This window comes from Petromyzon marinus, chromosome 6 (assembly GCF_048934315.1).
Source record: "Petromyzon marinus isolate PM22_M1 ecotype Great Lakes invasive population chromosome 6, UKy_Petmar_22M1.pri1.0, whole genome shotgun sequence".
NCBI classification, from domain to species: Eukaryota; Metazoa; Chordata; class Hyperoartia; order Petromyzontiformes; family Petromyzontidae; genus Petromyzon; species Petromyzon marinus.
Window position 1 is genome coordinate 10,259,950 of NC_133672.1, and position 20,630 is coordinate 10,280,579.

Below are 20,630 nucleotides of genomic sequence, written 5' to 3' on the forward strand. Positions count from 1 at the left end.
TCCAGCAGTGGATTGACTTTGGCTGATGGTGAAAAACACTTGTTATTCACAAAGACAGAATCTTCCCTTGTAAGAAAATTAGGATTCAATAGCAATTAGCTGGCCTCATTTCCCATGTCACCAGTTTGCAAACATTGTTTTAACAGGGTTTTACTATTACTATTACATATACATTTGAATGAACTCAAAATTCCAACTTGGTGAAACAATATTTTAAGAGTTATTTTTGTTTAATCTTAGAATGCACATAATATGCATCACTTTTAATTTTTGCGGCTGTGTTGTGATATCTAAAATAGCTGCAATGCTATTTCCTTCCTCTTTAATACTTCATGTAGTGATAATAATTCATGTCCGCTTCTATATTTGCGAGCTCAAGCTCAGATGATTCCAGTTATAACCATGAAATGTCTAAAATGCCAGTGATGCTGTAGGTATTTCGCTACACCCTAACATTTTTGTATTTAACAGAATAGTATAAAAATAATACAACGATATACACACATATATAACCAATATTATTCGCGATAAAGTGTTTTGGGTTAGATCGTGTAATGTTGTAAATGTGTTTTAAACCCACCAGGAAGATTTCATAATCGCCTGATGATGTTCGTTGATGTAATCACCAGCGTTACGTTAAGTGCTCAAATTGTAAATGTTGTGGGTTTGCTCTCCAACACACCAGAGTGCTGAAGTAGTAACCGTTTTTGTTCACGTGAAAAATCTTACTAATTGGTCGTGTTGGGATGGATGTGTGTTTATGACACATTTATTTACACGATCTCACCCAACAAATATCATTAATATTTTAAACAATGTTTAAAAGTAAGAAGTGCATTAACGATACTGCCTTACCGTCAATAATGGAATTAAATGCGAATTCTTTGTGCATGAGGGCTGAGGAATGTTCTCCTCACTTTGCAGCTCAACAATGAATGCCTTCTGTGACCTGTGATCTCTTGACGCTTAATACGCATCGTATCTTCCACTTGAAGGGGGGTTTCTTTTATCCACGTTACCGCTACGTGGGTGTGCGGCTCCATGATCCGGAGGTCAAACACGTCGCTGTGTGGCTGACGTTTGTACAATCAAAAATTGTTAGGTCTCGCGAATTTTGGCGATTTGTATTAATCCACCCGTGACCACATCACCTGGAATGCAGTCGATCTTGTCAGATCTCAGAAGTTAAGCGTGATGGGTGACCACCGTGCATAACAGATGCTACAGGCTGTAGAACAATGGTTCCCAAACACTGTTGGTCCACAAGGCCGTGGGGAGGTGGTCCAAGGAAATGCTGTAGATCCTACCATTTTTTTAATATAAAACATCATACTTTTGATTTTACCGCTTTGTGTGTTATATTGAAGGGCCGTTGCCCGACACATTGCCTATTGTATATTTTTTTTCCTTCAAGGCAGCGTTTTTGACGACTGTGTTGAATACTTTTTATTTCATTTTGTACCACTGGCAACGCAGTATCACCAAATATTACTTTCCAATGTTCATTGCATACCTATGGAGATTAGTCAGTTATTTTTTTTAATGATAATTTCACAGTGCCCTTAGATTTATTTTAAGTTTGACAAATATAAACTTGTGTACCCGTGGCACATCATCACGGGAAGGAGAGCATAATCAAGAGTATAATGCATGGCTTAAGAAAAAAGAACGGGAAAAGAAAGGGATGCTGGGACGCAAGTCCTCAAGACGGACAAAGAGTCGGAGGGCACGACTCAAGATGAGCAGCAGGAAGAAGGGAGCGCCGGGACAGGAAGAGAAGAAGTGGGGGAGAAAGAATGACCGGGCCAAGATGTTGGGGATGAGAGGGCGATGATGAAAAGAAGGGCGGCACGGAAAGGGAGAGAGAGGGAAAGCTGCAAACGTAAGTGAGCTGCACGGGGCAGCGTCTGTTTTCACAGAGGGCGGAGAGAGGGAAGGGATTCAGAGTGGGGTGGCCAGACAGAAGTCACGTGATTTACAGGAGGCTCGAGCTGAATAAGACACGTCCATATTCGAGGTTCATTTTGGTTTGCAAACATTTCCTGAAGGCTTACCGTCATCCACAGGTCCAGGAACGTTGGAAACCAACGCAGTGAAACCCGTGGGGCTGCGTGGTGGACAGCACAGAGCAGTACAGAAGTTGTGCTGTACTTCTACGCTACACAACATACGCCCTCTGCCTTTACCAACCCACAGCGTGGTCTGATCCATAGTGTGGGGAGGTCCTCATCGAGCAGCGGATTAACAAAAGGGCTGTTCATGTGCGTATTTATTATTTCTGCCATGTTGACGTACAAGCAATGTCGAAACCGAATGTGTTCATACGTGGTGGATTACTTTGATATTACTATTCGAATGCATCTTTATACTTATTTTTCACATGCCAAAGCCATGTGCTGCAACCCCTTGGCACACGTATCCAATACATTACAATTTCTCCAGCAAATGGTAAGCAACACACACGCTCCCGAGGACGTCCACTCTGGGGATGGATTGAGGAAATCTGCTCGTGTGCAGGCGTGAGCTACATTGCTACGTCACAATGAGACCTGGTGGCGATCGTGGGAGACCTTAAACCAGCAATGCATAGAGCATAGATCATGACAAACGGATTTGTTGCAGTTGTCACAAATGAACCACAATGTCCATGGAGCATGAACTATCACGCCAACTCCGGGCATCCTCGCGGCGGCGGCTTTTGGCTAACCATCGAGGAAAGACGGCCACCGCATCACGCACTTTCAGACGCGCTTCTGCGGCGGTCTGGAACACTCTTCCTTCCCATATTGGAAAGCCGCCGGAGCTATAGTAACTTTGAAATCCGGATTGAAAACTCATTTCTTTAGAACTTATTTTTTTGTGTTTATTTGTTGTCCTTCCCCATGCACATCCAGTTAGCACGGTTGGCTAGGTACGGTGCAAAAGAAGTTCAACATACATATATATATACGTCACCAACGTACCATGCTCTTTCCTGGCTGAACAAGGACACACTTAAAACAATATTAACGCGAAATAAATGTCACCTTTGACCTTCTGACAAATATACCGTGGCTCCATTGGTGTTTCTGTCTCTCTGAATAGCGTCAGTTAATATTTACAAATATACACGAGAAGCTAAATTAGGCACACACGTGCATTACTTGTAAAGGAATTCAATCCTTGAATGACAACGCATATACATTTTTGGAAAAAATGCAACGCTTTTTGTTTTCTGTTCATGAAAAGAAACACATGATCAACGTTTCAGAGAAGATTTTCTCAAAGTACATTAGCCACAGAACCAAATGCATGCGGGGCTCTGTATCACATCCCTTGTCACTGCTGTTAGCCGTTGCCAAGAGTTGAACTCGGATTGATCACTGAGAGCAGTGGGAGAAAAGCACCAAGCCAAACTGAATGGCTGCGTTGTTATATTATTTTTCTTTTGCGTACAAAGTATTTTTTTTTACTGTCAGTGTAATTGCTGTTTATGGTAAAGAATAACGGTTGTTCTGCTGTAAGCTGTCACGTGTACACATGCACGCGTGAATCTTTCTCTGTTATTGGCAACAACAATTATTGTTTATTATTGCACTCTATACCCTGACAGCCGAAACTGTGACTGCCAAGATGACATTGGGGATGTTTGTATGTAATAGAAAATAATAATACCTTTGCAATATCGATGGGGAAGTGGGGGTGGAAATAAACCTTTAGAGGTTGTGATTTAAATGTAATATCACTGCTTACTCGTCACCTTGCCAGTAACCTTCTGCAAGGTAAGGCGCAACATCAAGAATTATGGGTTGATTTCATGAGACGCTTAAAAACATCCCGGTAAATTAGCGTTAAGTATGACAGCAAGTTGCATTCAACTTACTGTCACAAGTTGCATTCAACTTACTGTCTAATCCTCTTGGAAGTACTGCCAAACATTTACTCGGGCGTCAGATGCCTCCTGCGTTGCTTGTCACAGTTGTGCTGCTTACAGATACCCAGCGCGTTTTCATGTTGTTCCTTATTCCAAGGCGCTATACAGCCATGATGAAATTGTGCATAAGGTGCAAGTGGTTGAGATAAAGAGTGGAGTTATTAAAAGTGGTGGTTTAGTTATGGTGACAGGAGAACAGGTGGGAGTGGTTATGGGCTGCTTTATCTATAATCTTAAATATTTTATTCCTTACCCAGGAAAGCAACATGAAATTTGAAATCTTTTTTTTCAGGTGGGTCCAAGCCAGGAATCCAACCAAGGTCCCACTTGCTGAGGCACTGTGCCACCCGACTCTCTTCCCATCTCACTACACCCCCCTCCATTAAAGCTTTAAGTCGTTGCCCTTTGCTCAGTGGGAGGTCACTCATTCTCTCATTCTCCTCTGCTGCTCCTATGGTCGGGAACTTCCTTCCCCCTGTCATCTGCTGTGCTGTCGACTCCATGCCCGTTGTCCAAGTCCAGACTCAAGCCCCTATCTTTTATTCCGAGAGCTATCTTCTTCTTCTTCCGTATGGTTGATGTAGATGCAGAGCAAGAACTGCAATTACACATTCAAGCCCAGATAACCGCGTCAGGAGCAGTTGAGTGTATCGCTGTGATGTCTCCTCGGTATATTTGTGGATTAGGGCATTGTGTCCTATAATTTACTGCTTCTCTATAAACTACACATTCTTTCGGTCTTCCCTCTACAGGGTCTTGAGGTGTGGCTGCATTTACATGTTAAATGAAATACAAATGTTATTGCGTGACTGAGTCATTACACTCTGTTTATGAGTCGTGTAGATTTTGATAACCCGTTTGTATACATCATCGGGGGTAGTTTCATCGTTTCACGTAATCAACTCAGTTGCGTTTAGGAAGAGGAACAGCGTCACCGGTAACGCAGACCTTGTCTCGAACATCGTTTATTGAAACGGAATAACAACCCAAAATAGCATTTACAAAACAATTTTCGCTGGCGTACATTGGCGCAATTCTAAAGTGGCGCGTTACTGCGCCGTTCTTCTGGCCACCCGGTTCACGTGAGCCGCCCATTATGCTTCTCGTCCCAGTAGCCGCCTGCGGCCCTGTTTATTTTCACGCAGGATTCGTTTTAAGTGCCCTTTGTGGCCGAGCGAAGTATCGGGTAACGTGTGGCCTCCACTCTGGGGGCACTGTGACCCTCCCGCTTCGCAGCGCTGAAGGGGAGACGTTGTTGCTCGCTCAACTTATTCCGGCAGAGTGAGTTTGAGAGGCGTTCTTTCTGGGTCATTTGTTGATTCGGTCTTTAATTTACATTAAACAAAAAAATTATTATCGTCGTAAGCGAACGGCCAAATCACCGTGAGCGCGCCCCCGATCGTCGGGCGTTAAGCTGTGCAGAGCCAGGACGGTGCTCGGATCGGGAGTAGGAGCTTGTAGGCTGGTTCGGGGCATTGCTGCGGGCAGCAAGACGGCACCACAGCGAGATACCATTGTCGTGCTGTACAACACCTCAAAATCTAGCTGACTCGTCGTCACCAACCCACACTCACTGGGGTGGTTAGGAATGGTCAACTAAGCCCCTACGACCTGCATGCTGTGAGGATGGCCCTCGTCCTCCGATTCGCACGGTCGGATATGGAGGGTGCAATAGAAGTTCAACATAAATACATCCTAGTGGTTCGATACAACGGCTGTACGCAGATATTCACTCTTGTTGCTTTCTATGGAAATGTGCTCTTTTGAGACTTGTTGAAGGTGCTTGTACAAGCCATGGGAGATGTTAGCTACTTTGCCTGGTATGCAGGGGTACGTGAGTTCGATCCCGACCCTGACGACGCCTGTATGTTTGGAGTTTGCACTTTCTCCACGTGGTCGCATGGATTTTTCTCTGGGTCCTCCGGTTTTTCCCTCCACATTCAGAATCACGTGTTTCGAGTATTTGGCTGCTATATATTTCCACACGATAAGCCACTTCGTTGAGCTTTCATTTGTCGCCAGGTCGCTTCTGAAAAAGAGCCGTGTAGCTCGGTGGGCCTTATCTGGTAAAATAAAACAAAGTGTAATAGTTTTAACTGCCGTTTTGTAGAGAATTACTGTTACAAATGTTGAAAAATGTCTTATAAAAAAATATTGGCATTATCTTCGTGCACCCTCCACCCCATCCTGACAAAAACGAACAACGAATGACCAACTTAAATATTAAGCCGGCTGTATGCACTTTAATTGTGTGGTTAGGTACAAATGCCTCCTCTGCTACTGTCGATGATTTGACAATGGTCTTGTAGAAGCTGCACTGAATGCCGGTAGCATATGACGTGTACCTGAAACCACAATCTGCTCATCCATCACACTGTCAGCTCTAATTCTACAGCAAAGAGGCTTAGAGCAATCACTGTTTACAGCGTCCGTAAACGGGAGGTGGGGCTAGTGTCTGCAACGCAATTAATCAGTGGCTGATTGAAAACATAGCTTTGCAGTTCTGTCCCACTGTGGACAAATTGTATTTGCTGTTGAAATTTGTATTTTTGTTCATGTGATGAAGCCAATGTACGAGAGTATTATTTTCATTGGAACATTTCCCAGATCCTAACAGAGCATACACGCGCAAGTTCCATAAAATGTCCAGCATACTTGCTGTTTTTAACGCCATAGATTTTAACGTAATATATTTTGATTATGTGTTTTAACTGACAGTTTTTAACACCATAGATTTAAATGTAATATAATTTTGAATAACGCTGTGCACGATTTTTAATCACTATATTAACGTGGATGATTTTCAGTATCAGCAGCAGCATCTAATACATCAGAACGACTGACAAGTTCAATAACACTGACATGGTTTTGCGATGATTTTCCGATGAGGGGGCGATGCAATTTTACAGAAAATAGGATGCGATATTTTTTTCACTGCCACCATATGATGGAACAAACTACAATATCTTAAGGTTTCATCAGAAGCCTTTTAGTCGTAATGACATAGAAGCCTCCAGTTGCATTTCATTATCTGGGTCAGAACAAAGTGGCTTACAAAATACGTTTCACCACATTTGTAAATTATTGGCAAATGTATTTGTTGAATTACTTCAATGAAAGGATATTAACACGTCTTATGAACAGAATACTCACGAAACACAAAAAAACATGCTAATTACAACACCTTAATTGCAATACTTTCGTGTTGTTTGAAAATATTGCTGCTTTAAAACCCGTAATAGATTCAACAACACTTTTGTGAAAATTTTCAATATTTCATGGAAACATCATCTTCTCGGCAATGTAGAGCCAACATTGAATTCAGCAGCTTCGTCTGTCACCAAGCATTCGACGTTGAGACTATCGTGCGGTGACAAGCAAGTGCCCAGCCAAACATCCTTGATGTGTCAAAAAAAATGTTTGGCTGCTTTACATGGCATTATGCAGAATGGCAAACGGCCATAACTTATTTCATGTCAAGGAAATCTGCTGCGGGGCTTGTAAGAACTGGCTGGAAGTGTTTTCCTTGCCGTAGCTAATCCATCACTATCTCTAAAGTGCTCGTGTGTTCACATATGCAGCCATTGGAATTAAACTGGAGGTGAATTTCTTTGGCCACATATGGACATGCCTCGCCCTCACTGGAGCAGCCACCATATGGTCAGGCACGCTGGCGTGGAACATGAGATGCCCTGAATTCAAATTGGATGAATGTGAGTAGGCACTGAGCAAGAATTGCGTTTCGTTTCATAAAAGTGCAATGTGAAATATGGCGTAGGAGCGAGTCAATGTTATACATTTTTATAAGTATGCCATTGGTTTCATACGTTGTAAAAAACGTACATATATATTAGAATGCAGGTACTGCACTCGCCACATCTACTCCATATTTATAGACTTGGAAATGGAAGTATAACTCATGCATTATTTGATTCTATTATTCGTGCGCATATTCATACGTATGGTTTTGCCAAAGTCAACTAAAAGTAAGGCAAAGCTCAAATAGTATGGCGACGACTTAAGAGAATGTATGCAATTTAAATAGTAAGAATAATAAGAATAATTTGCAGCCAATTGTCTATCCACTGCTGGATGAGGGCTTACCCACATTGTCGATCACGGGGAGTTGTTTGACCATAACTCCACCACGATGGTCAGTGCAGGTCGGTGAAGGGTCAGGGGTGACCCAGGACCGGTTTAAATATTACTCAGGCAGTCAGGTTCATAAGTGCAAGAGGCAAGCCCCTGTAGCAGGACTCCCAGGCCCGGTTCAGTCTTCATTGGTTGATTACTGGAAAAAAAACCAACAACAACATGAGCGTTTAAAAACACGACTTGCAATGAATTGCAACTTTAAACGCTTTTAGGAAAAAAAAATGAATTTGTGTATATGTGAGCTATATGCTTTAAAAAAAAACAACCCCCACCATGCCTTACAAAAACTGATAATAGGATGTTAATTTAATCTGTAAAATCCCATCTGTATTGGGAAAACATTCTCTTCAGCCAGCTCTCTCTTGAATGCAAAAATGAAAATTATCTTTTAAACATTTTTTGCCATGCTGCCGTGGTATAATACAAACTAACAATTTAAAAAGATATTTCCTGATAAGGCCCACTAGGGTAGATAGGTATTTCTCAGAAGCGACCTGTTCACAAAATGATAGCTCAACGACGTGGATTGTCATGTAGAAATGTGTAGCATCCATTTACTCTAAACGCATGTTCTTAAATGTGAAGGGAAAAACCGGAGGACCCGGAGAAAAAGACACGCGACCATGGGGAGAACGTGCAAACTCCAAATATACAGCAGCAGGCGTCAGGGTCGGGATTGAACCCACGACCTCATGCATACCAGGCGAGATAGTTAACATCTCGCCACCATTGCACCCCGTAAGGGTTGGCACACTGGACTTGCGAACCAAGAGGTCGGGAGTTTGGTGTAGCAGTTTGACTCATGGGTAGGTTTCTTAACCCACCCACCACCACCTTCCGCCTCTGTCCACTAAGCAGAATAATCTGGATCATCATAGTTTGTTGATCGGCAGAGAGGAAGAGTAGACAAAATGCCCTCTAAAGCAGTGGTTCTTAACCTGGAGTGCACACACCCCCTGGGAGTGCAAGAGGCCATTTGTGGGGGTGCAAGAAATGCCAGTTTTTTTTTTTAGAATGTAAATGCTCGAAACACAAATTAAACACGGGCACGTAAGTACAACTACTTTGCTTAATCAAACATGTATTTATATATATAAAACACTAATTTTTATAACAAAAGGGGTGCAAGGCTGCATTAAAAGTTAAGAACCACTGCTCTAAAGCTTCCTTTTTTGGAGGACTTTCCGACAGTCGTGGCATGAGCGAGTAAAGCAGACAGATACAATGCCTATCAGTCTTTAGCATTATGTATTAAGCAGTGAAGTTGCCAGATACAGTATTTATATGATGCCATTTGTCACTTCAATACACGAGTGATTCATTACCACCCTCACCATCTGAACGCGTGGCGTAAGAGAGAATGTCAAGTTATAATACGTAATGCCACCATGAATTTATCGAGTGTACGTACGTACCATCTGTGTGACGAAGTAAGTAGCTTCTAAAATGGAAACGATTTTTTTTTAAAATAAATAAATCGCATGAAGCTCGCCAGAATAGTTTCAGCCCAAAACGCATCCGGTTGTCTTGCAAATCAAACATGAACTTACGTTAATTGCTGGCGGAGCCGTCGAAAGAGGTTTTCCGTGATATGTGACTGCCCCCTGATGGCCATATTTGGTATCACACCTATTACTTAATTACACCCCACCCTCGCCCCCTCTAATCAAATCTTATGGTTAATTTCATTTCATTAACAGCCCCTTTGTCAATCCACTGCTGGCTGGAAGGCCCTCTCGCCCCGCTATGCCGCATCAGTCAAGGGGGTTGCCTGCCCAGACATCACCGTGCCGGTGAGTGCCGGTTGGTGATTGGAGGGCCCCAGGACCTAGTTCAGATGTTGCAAATGTGTCGCTGTGGTCGGGATTCGAAGTCTGGTCATTGGCATCGTATAACAGAGTGCGCTGACCACTGTGCCACCTGCCCACCCGAGTGATTAATGACAGCGTTACGGTAGTAGATCAGTGCAACAATCATCTGTGTCGGCTTTTTCGTTTTTGATATCCTCCTTCAATAGCTGTTGGTAAACAAAAAAAACGTATTGGAAACGTTTAAAATAGAGTGGTATGATGTTTATTTTAATACGGTCTGTCAACACATCCAGTACAATTGGTATGTGACCGGTATCAAATCAAAATACTGTGGATTACATATTGATCCTTGCCTAATACTTTACATTTTGTTCATAACGAATGTATATAATGTACAATTCCTTAAAAAAATCTAACGCACTTTAATTTGTATAGCAGAAGAGGCATTGTAATCAAGCTACTTTTAAGCAAAATCAACTTCATGAAAATTATTAATCTAACAGAATGCACTTTACGCAGTCGAAGCTGTGTCTCAAGGTTCTCTTTTAGGAGGCAGTAGATTACTTGCACAATGCTGTCCTTAAACTAAATGAGCAACAAGGTGAGGGATAGGTTTCTAGGTGTAAAGCAGGATTATCATTGAATTACCAAGACGATGCACGTGGTATGAACAGCTACACAAAGGTTACATGAAGAAAGTAGCAAAACACAAATTGAGAAGACAAGATGGACAAAGGAAATGTAGTTTAATCGAGGCTCTTGCAAGACGCATTATAAAGATATGTTATATTAAATGTAGATTGAAATAGAGGCATACACATTGGTAGAAGCAAAAAAAGTGTGAACTATGTCAGACGTATTCTTGGTTCTTTCGGTAAAGTCACGTAGTAGGGAAACAATAAAATAATAAAAATATAAAACAATAAAATTATCACGCTGTTTCGACTGCAACACAAGCAGTCATCATCAGGTGTGAAAACCACAGCAAGAAAATTTGCTGTGGTTTTCACAGCAAGAAAATTTGCTGTGGTTTTCACAGCAAGAAAATTTGCTGTGGTTTTCACACCTGATGATGACTGCTTGTGTTGCAGTCGAAACGGCGTGAGAATTTTATTGTTTAATATTTTTATTATTTTATTGTTTCCCTTCTACGTGACTTTACCGAAAGAACCAAGAATATGAATCCCTGCAGTCACGAAAGCTTTCAATCAAAATTTATGTCAGACGTGTTGACAACACGATCACGATAGCAACCAAATGACACCGAACCAGCAGAAGTCCATGGAAGAGCTCAGCAATATACCGGGTGCTTTAAAACATTGTTTTTACACTTATATGGGAATATAGTTTTTAATGGAAAAAATTACGGATAATACACTGTAACAAGTAACACAAATGTTAATGTTAATAGCTTCATAAAGTCAAAGAGCCTCCACTTGTTCGCCATCGTTGTCAACACACGTGCCTGGAATCCTCTCCAGGTGGGGCTCCGGAGCCCGGAGGCACATATCTTGTGGTATTTGTGCAAATTCTCCGAAGTGTTAACATCTTTTTGAAGCACCCTGTATAAACGCTGTATGAGCAAAACTAAAAAAATGCAGGCGCTGATACGTTCACGAAACAAACGTAAAACAAACGGCACTGTCGGGAAGGAAAAACAAACAAACAGATCATGAATACCGAGGGAGATTATAGAAGATGGCTTAATAAAACGCTGGGTGAGAACAAGTCAGAGTGATTTGGGAAAATTTTACTTGGTAATAAAAAGCAACAAAATCACTGTGGCTAAAGTATACATTTGAAGTTAGTCAGTTTAACACGTAGGCTTTCGTGACCAATATTTTCCATAAAAAAGTTTTTTTTGGTAATCACCAGCAAAACATCGCACGCAAATCGTAAATGTCATGGGTTTACTCTCCAACACCCCGGTGTGCTGAAGCAGTAACTAATTGGCAAGTTTTGTTTATGCGACAAACCTCACTAATTGGCTGTGTCGGGTGGTGGCGGGTAATGACACATTTATATTTACTCGATATAACCTAAAAAAAAACTTTATTAAGGACATGTTAAATCGGTGCACTTTGCCTGCTATGAACATAGGGATTATAAACGTGGGCAACTGATAAAGAAAACGGAATGAAAACTGAAAAGCACAGACCCTAACTCAGACGTATGCATCTTGTGCATTCCACTGAGAGACAATGTAGATTCGAGAATAATAGTCAGTCGGCCTGAGCAGGCCACATCGCTATGAGGGCTGATGACCGATGAATGAGAAGGGTGATGGAATAGCAGCCCAAGAACGCCACACCGCCAAGAGGGTGACCAATGATACGATCAACTCAAGTGCAGAAGCGAGATGCGTCGTTGCAAGATCACCAGGGATGGTGGTGCCACGGGGAGACATTCACCCAGCAGTGGATAGCGCAGAGGTGATTGTGAGCTGTATCATAAATGCCAAAAAAGCACACCATTTAGTCTATTTCCCCTATATCTCACGTCTCTTAGCCTTCCTATATTGTAAGCAATTAGGTCAGCAAGCCATTAATCATTAATAGTGAACACGTACATTCTACATTTGTGTTTCGGGCACGTTTTCGTTTTGGTTTCTTTATGCAGTTTTTTGGAATTTCGGATCACAAGCTGGAAGCAGTCAGCCGGAGCCATTACGGAGGCAGCCTTCTGACCCATTTCCCGTCTCATCCATCATGTGGAATGCTGCAAACATCCAAAGCCGGGGCCCCAAAATCTGCTTGTGTTTTAATCCTCGCCACGTTTTTCTCCCGTCCTGAACAACCACTCTCAACTGCTACGGATCCTCTAAGCTGCCCCTCACTTCTCGCCTTTCTCCCCTTGTAAAAAAACCCCTTATATTTATACTCAGGCAAGCAAATGAGCTGCAACGGAACCTTTAAGGATCTGTTGAAATTCCTTTCACCACTATTGCCGTAAAAAAATAGAGACACGTATGTCCTGAAAGGTAACACTTGGCCATGTCCAACAGCCATTCCTCGGGCAATACTGTGACAGAATTTGCATTGTTTTGGGGAGTGGGTGGGAGGTGACACATTCGTGGCACAAGAAGCCCCGACTCTTGCCAAGTCTTGCCCCATGTCCCGCCTGAGAAGGCTTTGCGTTTGCCTCCTGTAACTCACAGTCCTGCAGAGGAGGTGCCGAAGAAACGATTTAACTTTGGAACGAACCCATTCATTAATAATATTTCAGCATAGTTGCAATGGAGATTTGAGATATATATCAAAGGGTGACACGGCAAAAAAGTGGCCAATATTATTTTATTCACCTCTGCAAATTACCTGTAGAGTCTCGGAGACCAAACGTGCAGCCGTTTGTCATTTTAATATACAAATTGATATCGGCAACGTTCTTTCTTGGGCCCTGATTTGGAAACGTGGCTTCACTGCAGCGGTTTCACGCTGCGCCTCCTTGTGCCTCCTGTTCTTTTATGAGGACAGCTGCTGCGTGTCGGGGCCCCTAACTCCCTCTTTGTTTCTGCCCCTGCAGTCTTCTTGCTGCCTTGCCTCTCTCGCTCCATCCCCGTCCCATGTGTTTAGCAGCTGAGTCTAAAGTTTCCTAAATGTTATTACAATGACAGAGTGAAGCTGACGGGGCAAAAGGTCCCCCAATAGTGGCAGCTCACAGCCCTATCGGCTTTCGCTCATTAGTAGTTGGCCACCCGATAGCCTTGATGGCTTTGGCAGACATGTGTAAGCTGGAGGAGAAGCGGCTAGCCCCCTATCACCTTACCAGTTTGTTCTGGCTCTCGTCTTAACAGCTACCCTGAGGGTATCTGGTTTTTTCATTAGGTCCACGGTGCAAGCAAAAGCTGTAGTGTTTTGGGTTTATCGGCTGAAGCATGCTTGTTTTCCAAACAAGTGCCACTTACTTACTTTGTTTAGTGTTGCATGCCAGGGGTTAGCATGCACTAGACCTTGCCCTAAAGGTTGGGCGGGGGGGGGTCATGGTGCATGAAAAAGGCGCTTCCCGTTGTGTACCCCCCCCCCCATCCTTTTTGATGAAGGCAGAATATCGTGAACACAGTATCGTGAAGACAACATCGTGAACACAACATCGTGAACACAGTATCGTGAACACAACATCGTGAACACAATATCGTGAACACAGTATCGTAAGCACAATATCGTGAACACAATATCGTGAACAGTATCGTAAACACAATATCGTGAACACAACATCGTGAACAAAACATCGTACAAACAATATCGTGAACACAATATCGTGAACACAACATCGTGAACACAATATCGTGAACACAACATCGTGAACACAATATCGTGAACACAGTATCGTGAACACAACATCGTGAACACAACATCGTGAACACAATATCGTGAACACAACATCGTGAACACAATATCGTGAACACAACATCGTGAACACAACATCGTGAACACAATATCGTGAACACAACATCGTGAACACAGTATCGTGAACACACCATCGTGAACACAACATCGTGAACACAATATCGTGAACACAGTATCGTGAACACAACATCGTGAACACAACATCGTGAACACAACATCGTGAACACAATATCGTGAACACAACATCGTGAACACAATATCGTGAACACAGTATCGTGAACACAACATCGTGAACACAACATCGTGAACACAGTATCGTAAACACAACGTCGTGAACACAATATTGCGTGACGTGCAATAAGAGCGTGCGAATAAGTCATTGCTGTCTGCAGCGTAAATGGCACGACTTTTACTGCAGGATACATTTTGCCTGTTGCCAATTCATAATAGTGAAATCGCGCATACAGAAAATGCCCACGGCTTACGCCGATTGATTGCATTTGTATACACAGCCCTTTTGTCAATCCACTGCTGGATGAAATACCTCTCCACCGTGTTGTTGTCGATGTTGTTTGGCCATACTTCACCGCGCTGGTCGTGGTGTTTGCTTACATTAGGTATAAAAAAAAACAATCTCGGATTTTACAATCGTATAAATGTTGCTATAGACGGACACACATTGGTTTCTGAAATGCATTAATATATCTTCATCGTATTTTTGTTTTACATTTATTATTCATTACGCCTTTAACACGCAAACACCCATTGACATTGGGCAACCGTGACCTTGCAGGAATGCGATTAACACGGAGCAAAAGGAGTTCAGTTCGTACGTGGAGACGAGAGAATTTGAATGTTTTTCTGCCGTCATTGCTTCTGTGGCGAATATCGGAGATGAGTGTTTGTGCAAAGGCAATAGGCGCATGAGGTCGAGCTTGAAATCCCATCGACAAAGACCAGTTACGTTCGGTCGGCAACTCTGCCCCCGGCTTATCACTCGGCCCACAGGGAAAACGTTTAAAAGCAAAAGGTCGCCACCGTTAATTGATCTCTCTCTCTGTGTGTGTGTGTCGCAGCTTCAAATGTTATTTCACCGGAGAAAGGCCGGGGCCAACACCACCCATGTCAATTGAGGCAGGCGAGGCTTTTTAGCAGTCGGCTGTGCCCTCGATGACTGTGACAAAAACGATGTACGGCGGGCCGGCGGGGCAGGCGTTACTGCCACACGTGACTTACCATCCATTTGGATGTGTTGTTGTTGTTATTTTCTTTGAACCTATCTACGTGACTTTGTTTTTATTGTCGTTACCTTTCAATCAGAACTTTTCACCTCCGCTTCCATTAGCTTTGTACTGGCAGCCATCCATCCCGGGCGTGTTCCATTGTCTCCCGAGAGAACCTAGGGGAGGTGAGGGTTGGTGAGGATAGCGGCTTGTTGCTCGGGCATGCCCAGCGCGCCACGACACGGAACGTGAAACCAACTCGGTGGGCATCCATTTCATCGCAATTCCAGCGGTTGTGCGGTCTCGCCCCAAAAAAAACCCAAAAATTTCTCTCTTTTTTTTTTGGTATTCTACGACCATCCCTTGCGGGGTCGGAGTGCTGTTCAACACTGCAATTGGGACTCAAGAGTAAATCGGTGGTATGATGATGATGGCCATTACAACATTTTGAGGAATTGGGTCAGAGATTAGTGCTGTGACGTTACCTGTTGACGCTGTGGCAACTACATCGCTATGCACATATACACACGAATTAATTGGCCGATTCCACCTTGAGATATTTGCGGATTACAGAACTTGCGCAACTGTTTGCACCGGCTCGCTGCCTGGCTGCCCTGCTCGCTTTGCTGTGGTTCCTCCTGTCTCCTCGTCGTTCTCTCTCTTCGAGATTGAGCGAATGCTGTTCACGTTACAAGTTGATATTAATTATATAAAATATGTCACTGGATTCAAAGCTTTCGTGACTGCAGGAATTACTCTTTGGTTCTTTCGGTAAAGTCACGTGGGTATAAAATAAAAAAAAAAATCACGACGTTTCGATTGCAACACAAGCAATCATCATCAGGTGGGAAAACCACAGCAATAATTTTTTGTTTGCTGAAGTGGGAGAGAGATGCCGTGGTAAGAGGTTATATATATAGGTAAGAGAGGGGGGAGGGGCAAGGGAGGGGGGTAGGGGGAGGGGAGCGTTGCGTGGACGCTCGGAGAGGGACGTGAAGCTGGACGGGGGGGAAGTGGGCGGGGCTGGAAGTGGGCGGGGCATGAAGTGGGCGGGGCTGAGAGAGCTGCGGATGCGCGGTGGGGGGGGTGCAACAACAATGCCAATGCAACAACAATGCCACTGCAGCAACAATGCCACTGCAGCAACAATGCCACTGCAGCAACAATGCCAATGCAACAACAATGCCACTGCAGCAACAATGCCACTGCAGCAACAATGCCACTGCAGCAACAATGCCACTGCAGCAACAATGCCACTGCAACAACAATGCCACTGCAACAACAATGCCAATGAAGCCAACAATGCCAATGAAGCCAACAATGCCACTGCAGCAACAATGCCACTGCAGCAACAATGCCAATGAAGTCAACAATGCCACTGCAACAACAATGCCAATGAAGCAGCATTGCCAATGAAGCCAACAATGCCACTATAGCAACAATGCCACTGCAACAGCAATGCCACTGCAACAACAATGCCACTGCAACAACAATGCCAATGAAGACAACAATGCCAATGAAGCCAACAATGCCACTGCAGCAACAATGCCACTGCAGCAACAATGCCACTGCAACAGCAATGCCACTGCAACAGCAATGCCACTGCAACAACAATGCCAATGAAGCAGCAATGCCAATGAAGCCAACAATGCCACTGCAGCAACAATGCCACTGCAACAACAATGCCACTGCAGCAATAATGCCAATGAAGCCAACAATGCCAATGAAGCCAACAATGCCACTGCAGCAACAATGCCAATGAAGCCAACAATGCCACTGCAACAACAATGCCAATGAAGCCAATAATGCCACTACAGCAACAATGCCAATGAAGCCAGCAATGCCAATGAAGCCAGCAATGCCACTGGAACAGCAATGCCAAACGCTGGGGATGCAATTAACTCCGCAAAATAGACTATTATTATTAAATACATTTAATAAAAATAGAATACGACGTTTCGTTTGCAACACAAGCAACCATCATCAGGTACGAATGAATGAGAAAACAAATATAGCAAACTTAAAACATTAAGATAATGCAATACACCCCAGAGAGTCGGCTAATACAAGTCAACATCCTACCTGGTTGATTCACGTTCTTACATAGAATGCTAAATTTGAGAAAGACAAAACACAGACACGGAGACACAGACAGAACCAAAGAGTAATGTCACTGGATGTATGTTGAACTTCTTACACACCGTACGTAGCAAACCGTGCTAATTGGAGGTGTGGGGCGAAGGACAGCAAACTAAACACCAAAAGCAGTGCTAAATAAATGAGTTTTCAATCTAATTACATTTTCACCTGAAGACGGTCGCTTGTGTTGCGATCGAAACATCGTGATCTAATAATTTTCTATCTACGTGACTTTACCGAAATAACCGAAGAGTGTGCATATTGCAATTCATGTTGTTATATTTCTCGCCGCAATTGCTTAAAACATGTTCCAATAATGTCTGGGGGATTTCCATGACGACATTGCGAAGACGTAGATTCTGTATGCAAGAAATAATGCTCAGAGGACTCTCATCAGCCATGGCCTCGCTCTGGTGTGCCAAGCACTCGCCAGTTCAATGAGGAATCGTGACCAGATAGCTGGACACTGGCCAGCAATTCAGCCCTTGTTCAGGGACGTTTCAAGCGAGGCCGCTTCCTTTCAATCTCCAACCCTGTGACCTTCCTCGACGTTGTCAGACATCCGAAAATGTAGTGATGCAGAAAGTCATTAATCAATAATAAGAGTCTCTTGACCTTCAGGCCCCACTGAACCTGGCAATGTGTTAAAATGCGGAATGACATGGCGCTTCATTTAATCCTGTACCTAAATTGTGTACGCAATTTTTGGATATGTTTAACGTTATATTAATTCCACAGTACTTGAATATAGTTTAGCGGTTATGCTGTATAGCTCTCCAAAACACATCGGGGATATATTTATGAACATATCTATTTTTCAGATGTCTCTCCCTGCATATTTTTTTCGTTTTAACTTCGATATCTGGAAAACACGTTTGGTTCCAGAGATATGCAAAAAATATATCTACACATTTTTATGTAAATCCCTTGTCATTTATGGCTTCCAGAGCATTTGTCATCGTCATCAGCCATGGTCAATCCACTGCTGGATGAAGGCCTCCCCATGCCAACATCACCATCTCTCACGATCTTGCGATGTAACGATCCACTCAGCACCTGCACGTGAACTGATTTCGTCACTCCATCTCTTATGTGGATAATCCGTTCGCTCGGACGCTTTGCAATGGCTATATCATTTTATTTGCCTAGGGTAACGCAGAACGAGTGCAGGGCACAGATCCCCCGTGCTGAGAGCGAGCACCGATGAAGGCCGACACGGCACACGAGGGGGTGGCTGACTAACACCCCTCCTGAACTATTTTGTCTCCTCAGCTGACGTTTAGACACCGCACCAGGTACCGTACTCATTTAAGGCTGAGTCGACCTCGGACGAGACGTTAAAACATGCGCATATACACGCAGATATATAAATACATTTATGCGTGGTTCTAAAACATTTCCCTGACTTTTATTTCACGATGCAATAATACCGAATCATAAAAAATGTCATGACATTAATATGTGGGTTGCAAAGTTCGTCTCAAATTTGTTTTTTTATTTTCTTCAAAATCATCCTCTTGGCATTTGACGCACTGCCCATGGGTAATGAATGGCATTACTCGAACGCGTTACGAGTGTAGCAATGCTCACTTTCGCCCATGCATACAGAAGGCAACCTTATCAGGGTACACTTCACTACAACAACAGCAACAACGCCTCTATCCGTCTGTCATTGTCAGTGCCCAGCGTTCTGATTGGCTGCAGGCCACGCTGAGCGCCGGCTGGGGGGGGGGTGTGAGAGAGAGCGGGGGGGGGGGGCTGTGGGAGGGGGGTCCCTGGGGGCTGTCACGTGCTCAGGGGGGCACCCTGGGGGTGGGGGGTAGGGCAGGGGGATGGGGGTGATGGGACAGGGGGGGGCGTCACTAGGCGATGGGTACTTCCACGACAGGAGAGTACAATTTTCCGTAAAACCTCCGTTCATTTTCGTGTTTGTGTTCACAGCAAGCGGCGTGGGGTGCCCTTGGGCTGAACAGCAAATGGGGGAGGCGTGGGCGGGGGGAGGGTGGAAGAAAACAAACGTGATGATCCAGGATGTGAATGCAGATATCAAATTGCTCCAACTTTAGCTGCCACCCACTGACAATATTTCCATTGTCCTTGTCCCTTCCGCCCTCCGAGTTCACAAAGGAATCAGATGCCAGGGCATGCGGGTCAGACGCGAGCTTGCGTCTAGGAGCTCAACGCAATTGGACGAGCGATGTGCTGTGCTCGCTGGTCCGGGAAGCCAAGAAGTTTAAACAAATGTGCAGAAGTTCCTTTTAATAGGACGGGGCCAAACGAATATGATGCGGTTTCTCACGCGTATGGCTGTTGGTTTCTGATGATTTTTTTTTACTTTTAGTTTCCCCCCCACCCACCACCACACAATTACATTTATATTAGAATAATTTTGTTTGCATAAGCCGACAGTGTTTTACGTGGTTTTATATTTCCTTCTCTGCTGCTTTTTCTGGGCGCGATGTCCGACGCTTCGCTCCCGCGTGCCGGGAGCATCCTGACGAATGAACGGAGCAGCTCACGTTCACCCCTCGATCATATAAAGCCCGAAAATGCCTCAGAGTGCTTTATACAACGCAGTTTCAGTTCATTTTGTGCTAACCCTGTGAGCCAATAAGCCTCTGAAATCTGGTTTCATCAACAAAACCAACGCCACTTTCCCGACATACGCAAAAAGTCACAGTAAAATGAATTAACTCAAAGGCGAAAATTCCACACAGTCGCAATGCATTTCTTTTTACATTAGTAATTATTTATACCATTATAGCTCTGAGTTATGGGTGTGGATGTTTGGCTTTAAAAAACTATTCTCCACGTTGTAAAATGAATAATAAAATGCAAGTAAATGTTTAACGTTAAGTAATACCTGACCTTTTAGCATTTTGCAGCCGAAGAACGAACAGCCTTCACAAAACCCGCTGCAGGTTATTGATTTTAATTCACATGCGCTACACTTGTTACTTTATGAATTGTAGTGTAAAAACTCACAGCACTTTGCTGGATGAAGGCCTCTTCGCCATGCCATGCCAGTCATGGGAGTTGTGCT

The 20,630-nt window shown here is 43.7% G+C and overlaps 1 long non-coding RNA gene across 1 annotated transcript; it reads right to left on the minus strand.

Annotated features, from left to right (window-relative positions):
* Window positions 1–604: 604 nt before the first annotated feature.
* On the minus strand, window positions 605–16,340 carry LOC142923973 (uncharacterized). Its single transcript, XR_012941091.1, has 3 exons — window positions 15,535–16,340; window positions 8,018–8,204; window positions 605–5,976 (listed from the first exon to the last, which is right to left on the minus strand). It is a non-coding gene; the product is annotated as an uncharacterized LOC142923973 (long non-coding RNA).
* Between the last annotated feature and the right edge of the window lie 4,290 nt (window positions 16,341–20,630).